This window comes from Peromyscus eremicus, chromosome 3, assembly GCF_949786415.1.
Source record: "Peromyscus eremicus chromosome 3, PerEre_H2_v1, whole genome shotgun sequence".
NCBI lineage: Eukaryota > Metazoa > Chordata > Mammalia > Rodentia > Cricetidae > Peromyscus > Peromyscus eremicus.
This window is the reverse complement of record NC_081418.1, coordinates 124,226,496-124,242,859: the sequence shown is the minus strand read 5'-3', so window position 1 is coordinate 124,242,859 and position 16,364 is coordinate 124,226,496. Positions and strand designations below refer to the sequence as shown.

Below are 16,364 nucleotides of genomic sequence, written 5' to 3'. Positions count from 1 at the left end.
ATAGCCCACAGCCTGGTCTGTGGTTTTCGTATTGCATTTTTATGTTGACTGTTACTACACTATTGTGTGTTTCATGTTTTTTCTTTATATTTCAAAGGCTACATTTCATAATTTAGTTACGTTTATTTTGTGTGTTTGTGGGGCGGGGGGGAGCATGTGCCGAATCTGAGGTCAGGACAACTCCCAGGAGTTGGACCTCTCCTTCCACCACGTGGCTTCTAGTGATCCAACTGAAGTCATCAGGAATGGCAGCAGTCCTTTCTCTAAAACGTCTCAGTAGCCCAAATGCGACATTTTAAAAAGGAAACTTACAACTCAACAAAAAGAGACAACTGAATTTTTAAAGTGATGGTTGTTATAGAGAGGTTCTCAGTGATTAAGACCTGATTTTCCAGAGGATTCAAGTTTTGTTCCCAGCACCCACCCAGATCAGGCCACTCACAAATGCCTGTAACTTCAGTTCCGGGGGCTCTGACACTTGAGTCTGAGTTCCAAGGGCACTGTGACACTGCATGAATGATGTGTACGTACATTCTCCCTCTCTCTCTCCCTGCCCCCAAATCGATTTTTTTTTAAATTAAAATTGTATTGTCTGCCAACCCTGAGGTCAGCTGTGCCGGTCTGGAGGAGCTCTCATCTGCCCTCCAAGAGCGGCCCCAAGGCCTCAGCTTCCTTGGCTTGTCAGGCTGCTGCATCCAGGGGCCCCTGAACTCCGACCTCTGGGACAAGACCTTCGCGCAGCTGCGGGAGCTGCAGCTGTGCAGCAGACACCTGAGCACGAGGGACCGAGACGCCGCCGTGTGTCAAGACGGCCGGCCGGCCGGCGCGTGCTCACTAGACCAAGGTCCCAAGCTCTTCTTTAAATGCCTCGGACCCTGGCCCTGTCGTTTCTGCCCGCCCCAAAAAAACCTTAAGAAAAAAAAAATTTAGTGGCTGCAGCAGCAACAGACGTGGAGCCACACTATTCCTATCAGCAGGGACAATGAATAAGGTAAAGCCAGATCTTGGGCTTGGATGCAGCACAGATGTTGGGGACCAGCCAGTATAAAGCAGTGTTGTAGTTTATTTAAAAACAGAGGACTGATATAGATGGCTTAGCTGGTAAAGTGTGTCCTCCACCAAGCCTGACCATCTGAATTCCATCCCCAGAACCCACATGGTGGAAGAACAGACTCCCACAGGTTGCTCCCTGACCTCCACATCTGTGCCAGGAGAGCCCCAACCCCATAAATCAATGTTTAGGGAGGAAAAAAAAAAGAGCCAGGAGGTGGTGGTGCATGCCCTAATCCCAGCACTGGGGAGGGCATACTCATACTCTGAGTATGAGGCTAGCCTGGTCTACAGAGTGAGTTCCAGGACAGCCAGGGCTACACAGAGAAACCCTCTGTGGGGGTTGAGGGTAGATACTCCAGGAAAAAAGAAAGCACATCTGAGAGTGTGGGTGTGGGCTTCTCAAAAAAGAACACACTTTATTAAATAAAGGCAGTCTTAGTATAGACTTCTCAAAAAGGAGCGCACTTTATTAAATAAAGACAGTTTTGGCATAGACTTTAAGCCTAGGAGTTAAGAGTAATTTAACCACTTAGTGGCTCTGAAGTTACATCTCAAATGAAAAAGAAAGCTTATCCCTTTTTATTTTTCATAAGTGAGATTATAAGATGCTTCAGAAGTGCCTTGGATGGGATTACAATCTGATAAAACCAGGAGCCACTAGTATTGTACAAGGGGTTAGGACATGCGCTTTACTGTAAGTGGAGTTTCTGATGAGAGTCCTAGAAAATTATAGGTTATAAATGGAAAGGAGAAAGGCCTCAAGCAGTTGCTAGTTGTTTTTGAATTTGTGATTCTCAGCTGTGAGAAAGAGGCTCCTTTTGCTTCTCAGGTCCCTGTAATTTCTCCTTTCCTACTTCACAAAGGACTTGCATCAGAACTTTCTAAAAAGATATACAGATGACCAATAAGTTTGTGAAATGATGGTCAATATCAGTAATCATTAGAGAAATGTAAATTAACACTAACTTCGTGATACCTCTTCAAATGGCAAGTTTGAAAAGCAGGAATCTCCTCTCGTGTTCTAGAAAGGATATGGAGCAATGAAATGTTGCTGCTGTCGATGCAAATGTTATAGCAATGTTAGGATTCAATTTAGCTTTTCTGAACAGGGTATAACATATAATCACCACATTCCCCATTCTACCAGTGTATTCTCAGAAGTGGAAACATGTTCAAACAAGAAGTAGTTCATAAATATGCATTGTATATAGGCCCAAAGTAGAAACAACCTGAATATCCATGAGGTGATGGACAGATGTGATATAGATGCACAACAGGTTAGTATTTAGTCATAAAAAATACTATTCAATTTTTTAAAAATTTTGTGGTATGTTATATCAAGCCCAGTGCTTTGCATGTGCTAAGTAAACACTCTTCTAGAAGCTACCTCCATAGTTGCTCATAAAAACTGCTGAAGTACAGATATATGCTACAATATGTATGAACCTTCATAACATGTTAACTGAAAGAAGCCAGATGCGAAAGACCACATTTAGGCTGTGGGTGTAACTCAGTGATAGTGTCCTTTGTTTCCTAGCATGTGAGAGGCCACAGGTCCAATCCCCAGTAACGTGGGTGTACACACACACACACACACACACACACACACACACACACACGAGAGAGAGAGAGACAGAGACAGACACAGACACAGAGACACAGAGAGACAGAGACAGAGAGATCACAGAAAACCACAGGTACAATTCCATTTATTTTTAGTGTCTAGAAAACGTAAATATATAGAGTTAGAAAGCAGATTAGTATTGCTTAGGGTTAGGAGGGAAATTGGAGGTGAGAAGTAAAGGTTATTGGCTATTCTGAGTATGAGCATGTTCTGCAATTAGGTAGTAATAATAAGTTACACACTATCTTAAGTATACTAAGAAACACAGGATTATACATTTTAATAAAATAGCAAATTTTATGTGAAGTTTATCTGGATAGAGGACGCTTTGGATCTTATGGGAGATTCACCTACCGTTTCTTCATTTACAAACTTATACTTTCCTCCAAGAATTGTTGGGAGACTTAAATGAGATTAACACATTGTCAGCCATGTGATAAAATGGATGGTGTTCTTAATGATAATTGGAACAGAGGCTGGTGAGATGACTCAGCAGGTGGGGGTTGCAGCCACCAAGCCTGATAATCTCCATCCTCTGGACCCACATTGTCTGGGGAGAGCACCAACTTCAATAGGTGTCCTCTAACCTCCAGTACTGATGGAGCTATGGCTTGGGTACACACAGGGACACACACACAAATAGTAATGAAAATAAGATAAAATTACTAAATTCTGGTCAGATAGTATTCTGTGTAAAAGGCTTGTATGTTGTTTGTTTTTTCTAAAAATGTATTCATTTGATTATTTATTATTACTTACCTTAGGATTGTAAAAGGCTTTCAGTTGGCTATGAATCTACAGTCCACTCTCCAGTTGTGAAAGATGAGGTAATAGAGACAACCGAGCACTAACAGAGACTTTCTTGACATAATGAAGGGTTAGAGTACTGAAGAGATACTCTCTGGGTCTAATTTAGTGCCATCTCATGTGTATCTTATGTGTGTCTTCATACTATCTAATAAGGTTCAGAGTTTGGGGCTGGAGAGATGGCTCAGTGGTGAAGAGCACTAGCTACTCTTCTGGAGGACCCAGGTTCAATTTCCAGTACCCACATGGCAGCTCACAACTGTCTGTATCTCCAGTTCCAGGGGATCTGGCATCCTCACACAGACATACATGTAGGCAAAGTACCAATGCATATAAAATAAGTAAATTTTTATTTTAAAGTTCTACCAGTTGTATGCTGGGTCTCTCAATGTAGGCAATAGAAAATATTGACCATTTGTTATATGTCAGGCTTTCTTAATTTAGGCTCTGGGTATACAACAGTGGAGGCATCAAGGGAGAGATCCTTAGGTGTCTGCATTTATATTCTAAAGAAAAATGATAGCATAGTAAACAATATGCAATAACATTCTTTGAGAATCAGTAATATGCTGAAAAACTAAGGAAAGTCAGGGTTGGGGCAGGTAGAGAGTGCAGGAGAGATGAGGAATAATTCAATGTTATGTCAACAGGACAAGAAAGGTCTCTTTGTAAGGTCACAGAGCAGAGCCTAAGGAAGAGAGCGGGCTGTTTAGCAATCTGAAAGAAGAGTATTCTAGAGCAGGTTCAAAATGTTCAAAAGGTCTGGAATTAGATAGGAGGCTAAGAAAATGAGGAATCAAGTGTAAGATGAAATAACCAATATTTTACAAATTCTCACCATGCCTTGCAGTTAAGAATACCGCTCCGGGGCTAGAAAGATGGCTCAGTTGTAAGGAACACTTGTTGCTATTATGAAACCAAAGATCAATTTCCAGCGCCAACATTGGATGGCTCACAGTCATCCACAGCTGCAGCTTCAATGGACCTGGTGCATGGAGTCTCCTAGTCTACACACACACACACACACACACACACACACACATAAAATAAACATTTTGAAAAGTTCACCACTCTGGGGTTAGGAGTGTAGCTCAGTTGTCAGAGTGCTTGCTTTGCATGCAGAGTTCCTGAATTCATCTCCAGTATGTGGTGATGATGCAGGTTTGTCATTCTAGCACCTGGGAAATAGACGGTCAAGGTCATCCTCAGCTACATGGCAGTTTGAGGCCAGCCTGAACTTCCTGATAGCTTGTTTCAAAGCCAAAAATCAAACAACACAAACAGCATCACTCTGAAGCCCAGATAAAAGCAGTAAGTAGCCGGGCGGTGGTGGCGCACGCCTTTAATCCCAGCACTCGGGAGGCAGAGGCCGGCGGATCTCTGTGAGTTCGAGGCCAGCCTGGGCTACCAAGTGAGTTCCAGGAGAGGCGCAAAGCTACACAGAGAAACCCTGTTTCGAAAAACCAAAAAAAAAAAAAAAAAAAAGCAGTAACTAGACATTTCAGTGGGCCAAGTAAGAGATGGTAACAGTCAAACTAGAGTGCCAGGGTTAGGTATGGTGAGAGTTGTCAAATTCTGGTACATTCTGAAGGAATAGCAGTCATTGCTGGGAGACTGGATGTGGTTTTCAAAAGAAGATAAAAAAAGGAAGTGTATGGCCAGGGCCTTCCAAATTTGCTGCTTTAGGGCAACCACATTCTGCTGATAGGTCCATGCTGATGAACTCGTGCCGAAATGTCACCAATGAAGCCAACAGCACATTTTCTCTTTATTTTAGTTTAGTAGAGAGGACTAATTTTTTTAGAAGCATAAATATTTATTTGCAACAAAGGAATTTGTGTACAGTGTTGAAAAATCTACAACTTCTTGTTAAATTCACATTTGCACTTCTTTTTAAACAAACATTTATAATCATTATTTTATACAGATATAGATATGTAAATACAACATCGAGTTGGAGAGGACTACTATTTTAGTTTATCATAAAAGAGCCCAAAGATATGCCACAAAAATACTGACTAAAATGGATCCTTAGTAGAAAATGCCTATTTTGAACAAGTTACATATGTGTATGAAAACTGAAACCTCTATTTTTAACTCATAGCAGTGGTTCTCTTTTGGAGGCAGTATTGAGACAGTTTCTCTGTGTAACATCTCCAACTGTCCTAGAATTCACTCTGTAGACCAGGCTAGCCTCAAACTCACAGAGATCTGCCTGCCTCTGCCTCCTGAGTGCTGGGATTAAAGGTGAGCATGACTGCTCCTGGCAGAAGTGTAAGCTAAAGTCATCTCCAAGGAAACAAATGTTTTGAAATGTTTTACCTTTTTTATTAGTGTGTGTGTACATGTTTATTATATTTGTGGAGGTCAGGGGACAAATGGCAGGAATTCATTCTCTCTGTCTACACTGTGGGTCCCAGCAAGGAACTCAGGTCTAACCACTTCTTAGCCTTTCACTTCATTCTTTGATGACGATGATGATGATATGGTGATGATTTGTGTATCACACGCTACACATTTGGAGGTCTGAGGAGCACTTGGAAGAGTTGTTTGTCTCATTCCATCTTTACGTGGATTCTAGGGGTAGAGCTCAGATGATAAGGTTCGCACAGCAAGCACTTTACCTGCTGAGCTGTCCCACACTCCCAGCCCCGCCCCCCTTTTGTTTTTCAAGAACTCACTCTGTAGACCAGGCTGGCCTTGAACTCACAGAGATCCACCTGCCCTTACTTCCTAAGGGCTGGGATTAAAGGCCTGCGCCACACCTGGCTGCCCTAGCCCATTCTTAACATAAAGCAAGGTCATGGTAGAAAATCACACAGTACAGCTACTCTACTGCCTAGTTCCTCATCTCTCTAGACACAAGGTCTATTAACTCTGTGTTTTTAGGGTTTTTTTTGTTGTTGTTGTTTAGTTGTTTCTTTTTCTTTCTTTCTTTTTTTTTTTTTTTTTTTTTTTTTTGGTGCTTACTTTCATGCTCCAAATAACATGTTCACAGTACTATTTCTTGCTTTTTCAGTTTTCCGTATTTTCTATGGATTGTGCTGAGGTACTTAAGTTGATCCTGTTAACTTTTCATTCATCCATGTTCCCCTTCCTTCTGTCCTTACAGCTGCAGCCCCAAAGAGTTTGTATCTTAATGTTACATTTAACTTTAAATGATACATTAAATAACTGTTTATTTATTTATTTTACAGTCTCATTAAGTAGCATTGGTTGGTCTAGAACTCAAGATCTTCCTGTCTCTACTTCCCAAGTAATGGAACCACAAGTGCATACTACCACACCTGACTCTGTATCTTGTCCTGTCAACTGTACATGGCATTCTTGTTCCTCCATGCTGTAAGGTGAGGATTTTATTAGCATTCTGGCCTTCACTCCACATCTCCCCGCTTCTTTGTCCCTGCTAGTCCATTATGTTAAAAGACTATCCCACCTGGCAGGTTGGAGTCCTGTGGGGATGTAATTGAAAGAAGGATGTGCCTACACTGGCTTCTATCTCAGCAAGCAGCTGAAATTCCATCTCCTCCAAAGAAACCTGGGAACCTCACTGGGAAATGAGAGATGCGTCTACAATCCTATTAATGAAACAACAGCCTAATAGTCCATGAACCCTTAACCCAAAGACCTTTGTCCTGTTGGGTGTTGACAACTGCAGGGAAAACAATTAGCTTTGGCCCTGTGCTGAACAAGCACTGGTTTATTTGCTTTTCCCACGCCCTTTCAAGCCAAAGGTAGTAAAACTTCTTCAGTAATATGACCCCTGTGAGAACTCTGAAAGGAATTAGTGACATCACAGTGGATTTTCAGAAGAAAGTATGTGAATTTTATTAGTTCTTCAGCAATTGCATATTGATAAGTAAGTTGATTTAAAAGCAACTTAGTCATTTTAAAAGAAACTGTAGTTTTGCTGCAATTGATGTATAGAAGGGAATAAAGAAGGTGATGAGCTAGACAGTGAAACACCCCTGCCACCTAGTGGTTCTTTACGCTGGAACATTTTGGCTCTTTGAAAGCACAGAAAACAAAACAAAACGAATCGAAACAAAAAAAAAAAAAAAAAAAAAAGGAAAGAAATTAGCTAGTACAGGAAACAAATGCAGCAAATGTCCTAAACTGGAAACTTCCATTTCCTGCTCCAATTGTCTAGTTAGAGCTGAGAGAGACTGGAAATGGTGTAGGTAAACATGGATGGCCACTAGGGCTCTAGCACCAAGTGGCAACTAGTTGCAAAGGGAATAAAAGGTGCAACAAAAGAGCAGACACAGGGTCAACAGTGTGACAGGGTCCCTTGGGAGTACTCACTGCAGCAGCATTGGGGTCAGAGGCAAAGCTGATTCAGAGACAGCGTCCAAAGGGATGATAGGACAAAGATGGTGAAGTCATGAGGACTTAGGATCATTAGGCCATAGGAGCTCTGGACACTGTGGTCATGAGACTGCAATATAGTGCTTGATTGAAGGTGAATAATTAGGACACCCATGTCAACAATAGTAAAGGGACAGTGGTCCTTAGATGTGGCAGTATATTCATTCCATGTACCCCCATAGATTCCCACATTCAAAGATATTGAAGTTCCTGTATAAAATGGCAGAAGTACTGACTTGTGCACCTCAGCTTGCATACTTTAAGGCATTCCTAGGTTGTCTATTATACCTAATAAAATGTAAATGGTACGTAAGTAGTCTGTACATGTGTGGTACAGGTGCAATTAACAATCTTTCCTATCTGTGATTGGCTGAATTGGTGAGTGCAGAACCCATGAGAAAAGAGGGCTGGTTACGTGCGTCCAGGCAGGGCCTTGTCTCACCACTGTTCTAACTGTGCACATTGTTATCAGTTCCAATAGTAAGGTGGTGAAACTGAGGCTGACTAGCCAAAGTCATGGAGTCAATGAGTCCGAACCAGCATTCAAACACAAACTAAGGTGATCTGAGCTCCGGCTTCTGAACTCTTGAGTATTTTGCTTTCTTTCCCATCCTCTCAGAGAAAGGACACTGGGTTCTGTTCATTCAACCATGGTCCTCCACTGAAGGGCAGCTGGAAGCTGGGACTCTGAGACAGTGAGGAGCTACTCTAGATCTGCTGCCTGCTTACAGGGGCTATTTAGTCATCCCAGACCAAGTCTTCCTTAATTATACAATAGGGGTAAAATGATAACTGTCTCGTAAGTGGCTATGGATAGTCATTGAGGTAATTTAAAGGTTTTACAAAGATGGCTTCCAACAGTTCTCATATCCTCTCAACAAGGGGCACAGGGTTTATGGCTTGCTTTTACCTCTAGATTTGACTTAGTGTTCTGGAATGTGGCAGTGTGTCCCAGACCAGCCCCAAGTGTGAGTCATGAGAGGCCTGGTAGCCTCCACTTTCAATCTTTGCACTGCCCTTGCTACAGTTACTATGTGAAGCAGCCAAGCCTGGAGAGTCTGTTTGTTTTGGGACAGGGTCTGATTTCCTTTAGAGCCTCTTCCCTTGTGCTGGTTAGGATTTTGTAATGTGTGGAACAAACTAGAGTCATCTGTGAAGAGGGAACCTCAATTGAGGAATTGCCTCCATCACATTGGCCTGTATACCTCATCTCTTTGGGGGTCATTTTCTCTTTCTTTCTTTATTCCTTCCTTCCTTCCTTCCTTCCTTCCTTCCTTCCTTCCTTCCTTCCTTCCTTCCTTCCTTCCTTCCTTCTTTCCTTCCTTTCTGTTTTTGGTTTTTGGAAGCAGAGTTTCTCTGTGTAGCTTTGGAGCCTGTTCTGGAATTTGCTCTGTAGATCAGGCTGGCCTTGAACTCACAGACATCTGCCTGCCTCTGTCTCCAGAGTGCTAGGATTAAAGGCACGTGCCACCATCATCGCCTGGCTCATGTTCTTGATTAATGATTGATGTGGGGAGGTCCCAGCTTAGATCAATGTAGTTGACACTACTCCTGGGCAAGTGGATCTGGGCTGTATAAGAAAGGAGGCTGAGCAAACCATGGAGAACAAGCCATTAAGCCACATTTCTCCATTGCCTCTGCTTCATTTTCTGCCTCTGGGTTCCTGACTTGAGTTCCTGCCTTAGCTTCCCTCAATGATGGACAGTGAGCTGTAAAATGGAATAAACTGTTTCCTCCCCAAGTCATTGTATTATCACAGCAACAGAAACAAAACCAGGAGATCCCTCAATGTTTTTTTTATCCTATATATTTGTCCCCGTTTTTCTGTTTCTATGTATTGTTTTCCTGTTCTTTCCTTACCTTTTCACTCTTCACTCATTCCTGATGCTGGGGATCAGAAGCAGGGCTTTGTGCCTGCTAAGCACGTGCTCTGCCACTGCAGTACACCTCAGACCTCCTGCTTTCCTGTCTTCATTCTTTATTGGGATAACTAGATAAGCTGTCCCCTGAGATGTATGCTCCAAGGAGGGAATTTTCTTGTATTTTGTTATCTCTTTCTTTAGAACCATGACTAGTATATAGAACGTGTGTGGTGACTATGCATTGAATTAAACAGTGGTATAGAGCAACATTTAACATAGGTTATGCTCAATACCTGGAACAATCCAGTACTATAATGCATGAGATCATTCACTTTATCTTTTAAAATGTTTGCTTACTTTTAGCCTGCTTTCACTTAGTTTTATTTCTCTTCCTTCTCTCTTTCTCTTGAAACAGGTCTTGCTTATGTAGCACAGGCTGGTCTCAGATTCACTCTGTAACCCAGCTTGGCCTCCTATTTGCAATTCTCCTCTGTCAGCTTCCTGAATACTGGGACTATAGGCGTGCACAGCTATATTTAACTTGCCTTTTCTTTTCTTTCTCCCTCTATCTTTGGGTATTCTATCTTTCCTGTGATCCAAGAATAGATGCTGGAATCACAGTATATGTCTGTAATTCATGGTTGCTTGCAATTTTATTGCATATAAAACTCCACTGTTCAGAGCTGGAGAGATGACTTAGTGGTTAAGAGCACTGGCTGCTCTTCCAAAGGACCCAGGTTTGATTCTCAGAATCCACATGGTGCTCACAACTATCTGTAACTCCATTTCTAGGGAATGTGACACTGTCGTCTGGCCATGTGGTGCACAGGCATACATGCAGACAAAACATCCATACACATAAAAGGAAATACAAACTTAAAACCTCTGCTGTTGAGGTGAGCCCTATTCTGGTGCTTGGGAATACTTCAAACAGAGGCTTCTATGAGTGTAATGGAAAGCTGCAAAAGCCTGACATGGGCCTGACTGTACATGTCTGTTAGCATGTGGGTGTTCCTAGTGTCTGTTGGTGAGTAACTGCTACTCTTGGCAGTAGAAATGTGAACAGAATCAAGTAGGAATAATTAGCCAATTTTCTCTTCTCCTTTTTCTAGATAAAGAAATGGAAATGTACTGAAGTGCAGCAGAGCAGTCCTTTGTCAGGCAGTTTCTGCTAAGAATCCCTCTTGATATTCAAGCTGGGATTGAAGAAATCAGACTCCATATTCTCTCCTAAGTTGATTGTCAGGGTAATCACATACATTTTAGAAGCATGATTTCCCAGGGCTAGATGGGAAAAGACATGTTGAACAGATAGCTGGAACCAATTGCATAGATAGCTGTGTTTTCTTGGATAGTCACTGATATAGGAAGGTCTTGCTTCTCTTTCCTACTAGTGTTTCATCTTCACATCCACAGTATTATGACTCTGTAAGCCAATGGCCAGAGATAGCTCATCCCAGTATGAAACAGTGTTATTACAGTTCTCAACTCAGACTTGTTTGCGTTTGCTAAGACTCATCTCTGACTTCTAAGCCCTGCTATCTAAGACAGGTGCTTCCAAAGCCAAGAGTTGGTAGCATAAAGGATAAGTCTCTGACCTTCCCTCAAGATTGCTTTCAGCTCCTTCCATCCCCAGAACATCTGATCATCTTATGCGTCAGACCTCTTTACAAGTAAACCAATCTAGTTTCAGAGAAAGAAGATTTTGAGCCATTCAGACCATTGGTTCTGATTTTTTGGGGCCAAAAGACCCTAAAATGTGCCTGGTGCTTCCATTCTGCCTAGGCTAGTATCAGAACTTGGTGATAACAGAGGAATAAGAGAGGAGCAATATCCAGGTGGCAGAGGCACACGCCTTTAATCCCAGTACTGGGGAGACAGAGGCAGGTGGATCTCTGTGAGTTTGAGGCCAGCCTGGTCTACAGAGTGAGTTTCTGGACAGCCAGGGGGATGCTGGAGGCGGGGGGGAGGTAAGAGGGAGGGAGCACATAATGAGGAGGAGGAGACAAAGACAACAATGATGATGACGATAGTGGAGAAGGCAGAAAGATTCTTCTGGAAGACTGGAAACTCCCACAACCATGTTCTCACATGTGCAGCAGAAAATTAGCATCATTGCCAAACTTTCTGAGCAGTCCAGAATTTACAACACTTGGCGGTACTTCATTTTTTCTCTGTGAACATAAAAACTTAATCACCTTTAATAATTAACAAAGGAAGCTATTAAATACTTAGTTGTGTATAAAAAATGAAAGTCCTTGGTCTTGCATGTTGTTTGCTTTAAGAATCAAATAAAAAAGTGCAGTTTTGAATCTTTGGGGGGGGGGAGAAAATTAATCCTAGGGGCTCATGCATATATATAGGCAAACACTGCTGAGCTATACTCCACCCCTTTTCTTGCATTTTTCTTTTGAGACAAATTTTACTAAGTGGCCTAGACTGAACTAAACACCCTGAATATTCAAGACAGGCCATACATTCTCAATCATCTTACTTTAGCTTTCTAGGTAGATAGGATTACAGGCCTGTACCACTAAGCTTGGCTGTATTTTCACATCAAAAATATTTTATTTACATGTATGTGTGTGTGCCTGCCTGTCTCTGTATGTTCTAGTTAGGGTTACCATTGCTGTGATGGAACACTATGATCAAAGCAACTTGGGAAAGAGGAGGGTTTATTTGGCTTCCACTGCCACATCACTGTTCATTATCAAAGCAAGTCAGGGCAGGAACTCAAACAGGGCAGGAACCTGAAGGCAGGAACTGATGCAGAGGCCACAGAGTGTGGCTTACTTACTTGCTTCTCATGGCTTTCTCAGCCTGCTTTCTTTTCTTTCTTTCTTTCTTTTTTTTTTTTTTTTTTTTTGATTTTTGGTGTTTTGTTTTGTTTTTCGAGACAAGGTTTCTCTGTGTAGCTTTGTGCCTTTCCTGGAACTCAGTCTGTAGCCCAGGCTGGCCTTGAACTCAGAGAGATCTGCCTGCCTCTGCCTCCCGAGTGAGGGGATTAAAGACATGAGCCACCACCGCCCGTCAGCCTGCTTTCTTACAGAACCCAGGACCACCAGTCCACGGATGGCACCACCCACAATGGGCTGGGTCCTCCCACATCAATCCGTAATTTGAAAAACATTCTACAGGCTTGCCTCCAGCCGATCTTATGGAAGCATTTTCTTAATTGAGGTTCCCTCTTCTCTGATGAATTTAGCTTCTGTCAAGTTGACGTAAAACTAGCCCGCAGTGTGTATGTACATGCAGGTACCCAAGGAGGCCAGAAGAGGGCATTGGATCTCCTGGAACTGGAGTAACAGGCAGTTGTGAGCCACCTGATGTGGATGTTGGGAACTGAACTCTGTAGTGGGCCACAGCTATGCTTAGAGACACTGGCCTGAATGCCTGATTTCTGAGTCTTCTCTGCTTTTCTGTACTTGAACCTATAACTTTCTATCCAGTCTCCAGCAATAGTCTGAAGCACATTACAGTGATCATCCACAATGGGAATGTGATCAGACCAAACCCTTCTGTCAGAGTGTTTGGTGAAGGCTTCAGAGCTTTAAAAATATGCAGCATCATTGGCTCTTCTAAACCTATAAGAAAAAAAAAACATGAATATGATCAAGATCTATGTACAAAAATGTTTACCACAGCGTATTTTTTAAGATGAGGAAATCCAGAAAGAAACCTAATGGTCCCAATAATAGGATGCTATGTTTTCACTAATAATGAAAACAAAGAGACTTATTGACATAAAAAATTATACACAAGACTAATTTTAAAGACATGACATACCAGAATGTGTATTATATAATTCTTTTCATCTAAAGAGGTATGCCCATTGAGGGAAATTGGCTGGAATGTATGCATACATGCATACATACATACATACATACATACATATATACATATATACAAACATGTTAACAGTGAGTATCTGTAACAATATTTTTTCCAAGATATCCACAGTAGATGTTTTCTTACTTCAGCAAAATGAAAAAAAAAAAACTTTAATTACTAGAAACAAAAAACCAAAGAAGCCTGGCGGTGGTGGCGCACGCCTTTAATCCCAGCACTCGGGAGGCAGAGCCAGGAGGATCTCTGTGAGTTCAAGGCCAGCCTGGGCTACCAAGTGAGTTCCAGGAAAGGCGCAAAGCTACACAGAGAAACCCTGTCTCGAAAAACAAAACAAAAAACAAAAAAACAAAAAACAAAAAAACAAAACAAAACAAAAAAACCAAAGAAACAAAAATAGCTTGGTAGAAGTTAGAAGAACATGAACAAGGGAGGTTGGATAAGAAATGATTACAGCAGTTCAGGTGAGAAACAAGATGATGTAGATGACTCAGAAGGCTGATTTGGACATACTTTGTACTCCTACCTGTGAGATCAGTAATCCTATGAGAGAACAATAAGCATAGGCCACACCTTCAAGCCAGTGATAAAACTGGTCTTTCAAAAGAGCCAATGTGATTCATTCATCATTGCCATGCTTCAAATAAGTGTTTAAAGAAACATAGGTAACTTTGATGATTTTGGCTTTCAGGCCTGTATAACTGAATTGACGGAGGTACAACTGACTACTGGAAAGAACATATGAGGAAGCCTAGACTGGAAGGAGATCATGAAGTCAGTCTTAGAAACACAGGGTGTAAGGGGTTTGTGGGGCCTGTTCCAAGCTGCCATGAGTCTGGAACCCAGGTGTCTGGTCTAGAGACACGGAGCACAGAATCAGCAATCTAAATAGTCAGTGCAAATCCTAATTAAAACCAAGGTGATAGTCAGGTATCTTGGAAGTAGGCCATGAAAGGAGCTGTGCAAGAAATGATGAGCTGTGCAGGAAATGATGCTTCCGAGTGGTCAGTGATTCAGGTAGCAGAAGTCCAGGCAGGGCAAGGCAGAGGAGGCCACTGAGAAAGCCAAATATGATTGGAAAGCCAGGCCAGCCTATAATGGGCCAGTCTGGATTTAAAGCATGGCGAGACTGACCAGTTGGGCCAACTCAATGTTGCGTTCCTTTCAGCTTACTAGGACACCCGCAGGTTAGCTATGCAGCAGGCACAGGGACCAGCACTCAGTGAGGAGAACTGAAGGTTCACCATATGGAACTGTGACCACAGTTCCGGGGCAGAGCAGGCCCTTTTGTGTCTGATATTCCATTTACTGCTTTTCAGATGGGGATCCCTCAAGTGTCTAAGTGCTCAAGGCAGTTCCTGGTAGTGCCACAGGTACATATGTGGTTTTAAAAAGTCCTGCCTTTCCATGTGTGCCTAGATTGACAATGGCGTACCAACAGTGGCCAGAGAGTTGAGAAGGAAAAGGAGCTCACCAGAGGGGAGTGTGATAGGGAATTGTCCACATAACAGGTGTTGTTGGAGAGGTCAAGTACCACAACTATGAAAAGTTCCCAACATGGCCATATAGAGGCTGTTGACAGTTGTAAACACAGCATTCCATGTGTGTGCATGTTCATGGTAAGCCAGAGAGCAATGTATAATTTTCAATTGTTTTTGCACTTTATTCATTGAATTTAAGTCTCTCAGTGAAACCCAGAACTGTCCATATGGCTAGTCTTGCTAGCAAGCTTGCTCTGGGAATCCCTGTCCCCACCTTCCCAAAACTGCAATTACAGGCAGGCTACCATGCCCTCCTGACATTCACTTGGGTTCTGGGAATCCAAACTCCGGACCTCACACTTGTACATCAAGTGCTTAGCCACAGAGCCATCTCCCTAGCAGCATTTCTCATTTTTATAAAAGAGAAACACAATATTTATTTTAGCTTCTTGACTTAACTTTAAATTTAGACATAGCAAACTCTACTATTGTTAGCAAAGTGTTAAGAAAATCTGTATTTAGAGACTCAAGCAGTTTGGGAAAACGGATTCCACCAGTGTGTGTTCTCTAGGTTGATGGAAAACGCAGGTAGTGTACATCTTGTGGGCTCACTGGTGAATATAAGTGTGATGTTTGTAGCCATACTTCAATCTAGGATTAGCAGAAAGCCTGGTGCTCACTCCTCTTTTCTCAACAGATTCCCTCTGAATGGGAGAGGGGAGGTGTTGGAAAGCCTTGAGAGGGGAGAGGAGGCTTTTGGGTATATTTGAAGCAGCAGACTTTCTGCTTGGCATCTCCTGCTTCCAACATTTTGAATTCCCTTTGATCACAGGCATGGCGCTCCACATCACCAACTTTCATTGGGTCACTGATTTCCAGACTTCTCATCATTTGCTGACCACCCTGTCTACTAGCCTTCTCTAGATGCTGATTTTCACACAGCTCATTGGCTACAGCCTGTGTTGGTGGCAGCCTCTTCCCTCAGAAGCCAATCTCCAATCTCTTCCATATCCTTAAGCATCTGGGAGACACTTAAACCTTCTCATAGGTATGGTCTTGTAGCTGAGCTCTTAGCCCCAGTGACACAGCTTCCTGCTTTATGCTTTTCTTTTATAGAGCCAAAGAACATTTGAACATGGGGGGCGGTGTCTTACTGGGTTGGGGAATAACCAGGTGATGATCCTTGAGCATCTAATCATGCTGCTCTAACTAGCTCATTGCTATGGCTTAGTTGTCTGCCCCCCGTCCATGTTATCATTCATATGGTGAAGTCCTAACTCGCAATGTAACTCTCTCTGGAGATAGTATTTTTAGGAGGTAATT

The 16,364-nt window shown here is 42.4% G+C and overlaps 1 long non-coding RNA gene across 2 annotated transcripts in view; it reads left to right on the top strand.

Annotated features, from left to right (window-relative positions):
• The window catches only part of LOC131907265 (uncharacterized), a 28,518-nt gene that overhangs the window by 491 nt on the left and 11,663 nt on the right, over positions 1-16,364 (top strand). The window contains exons 2-3 of one of the 2 annotated variants that reach the window (XR_009378350.1): positions 2,201-2,330; positions 3,442-3,504. This is a non-coding gene — a long non-coding RNA (uncharacterized LOC131907265). The remainder of the gene's footprint in view (positions 1-2,200; positions 2,331-3,441; positions 3,505-16,364) is intronic. The other variant, XR_009378351.1, reaches the window with a different exon arrangement.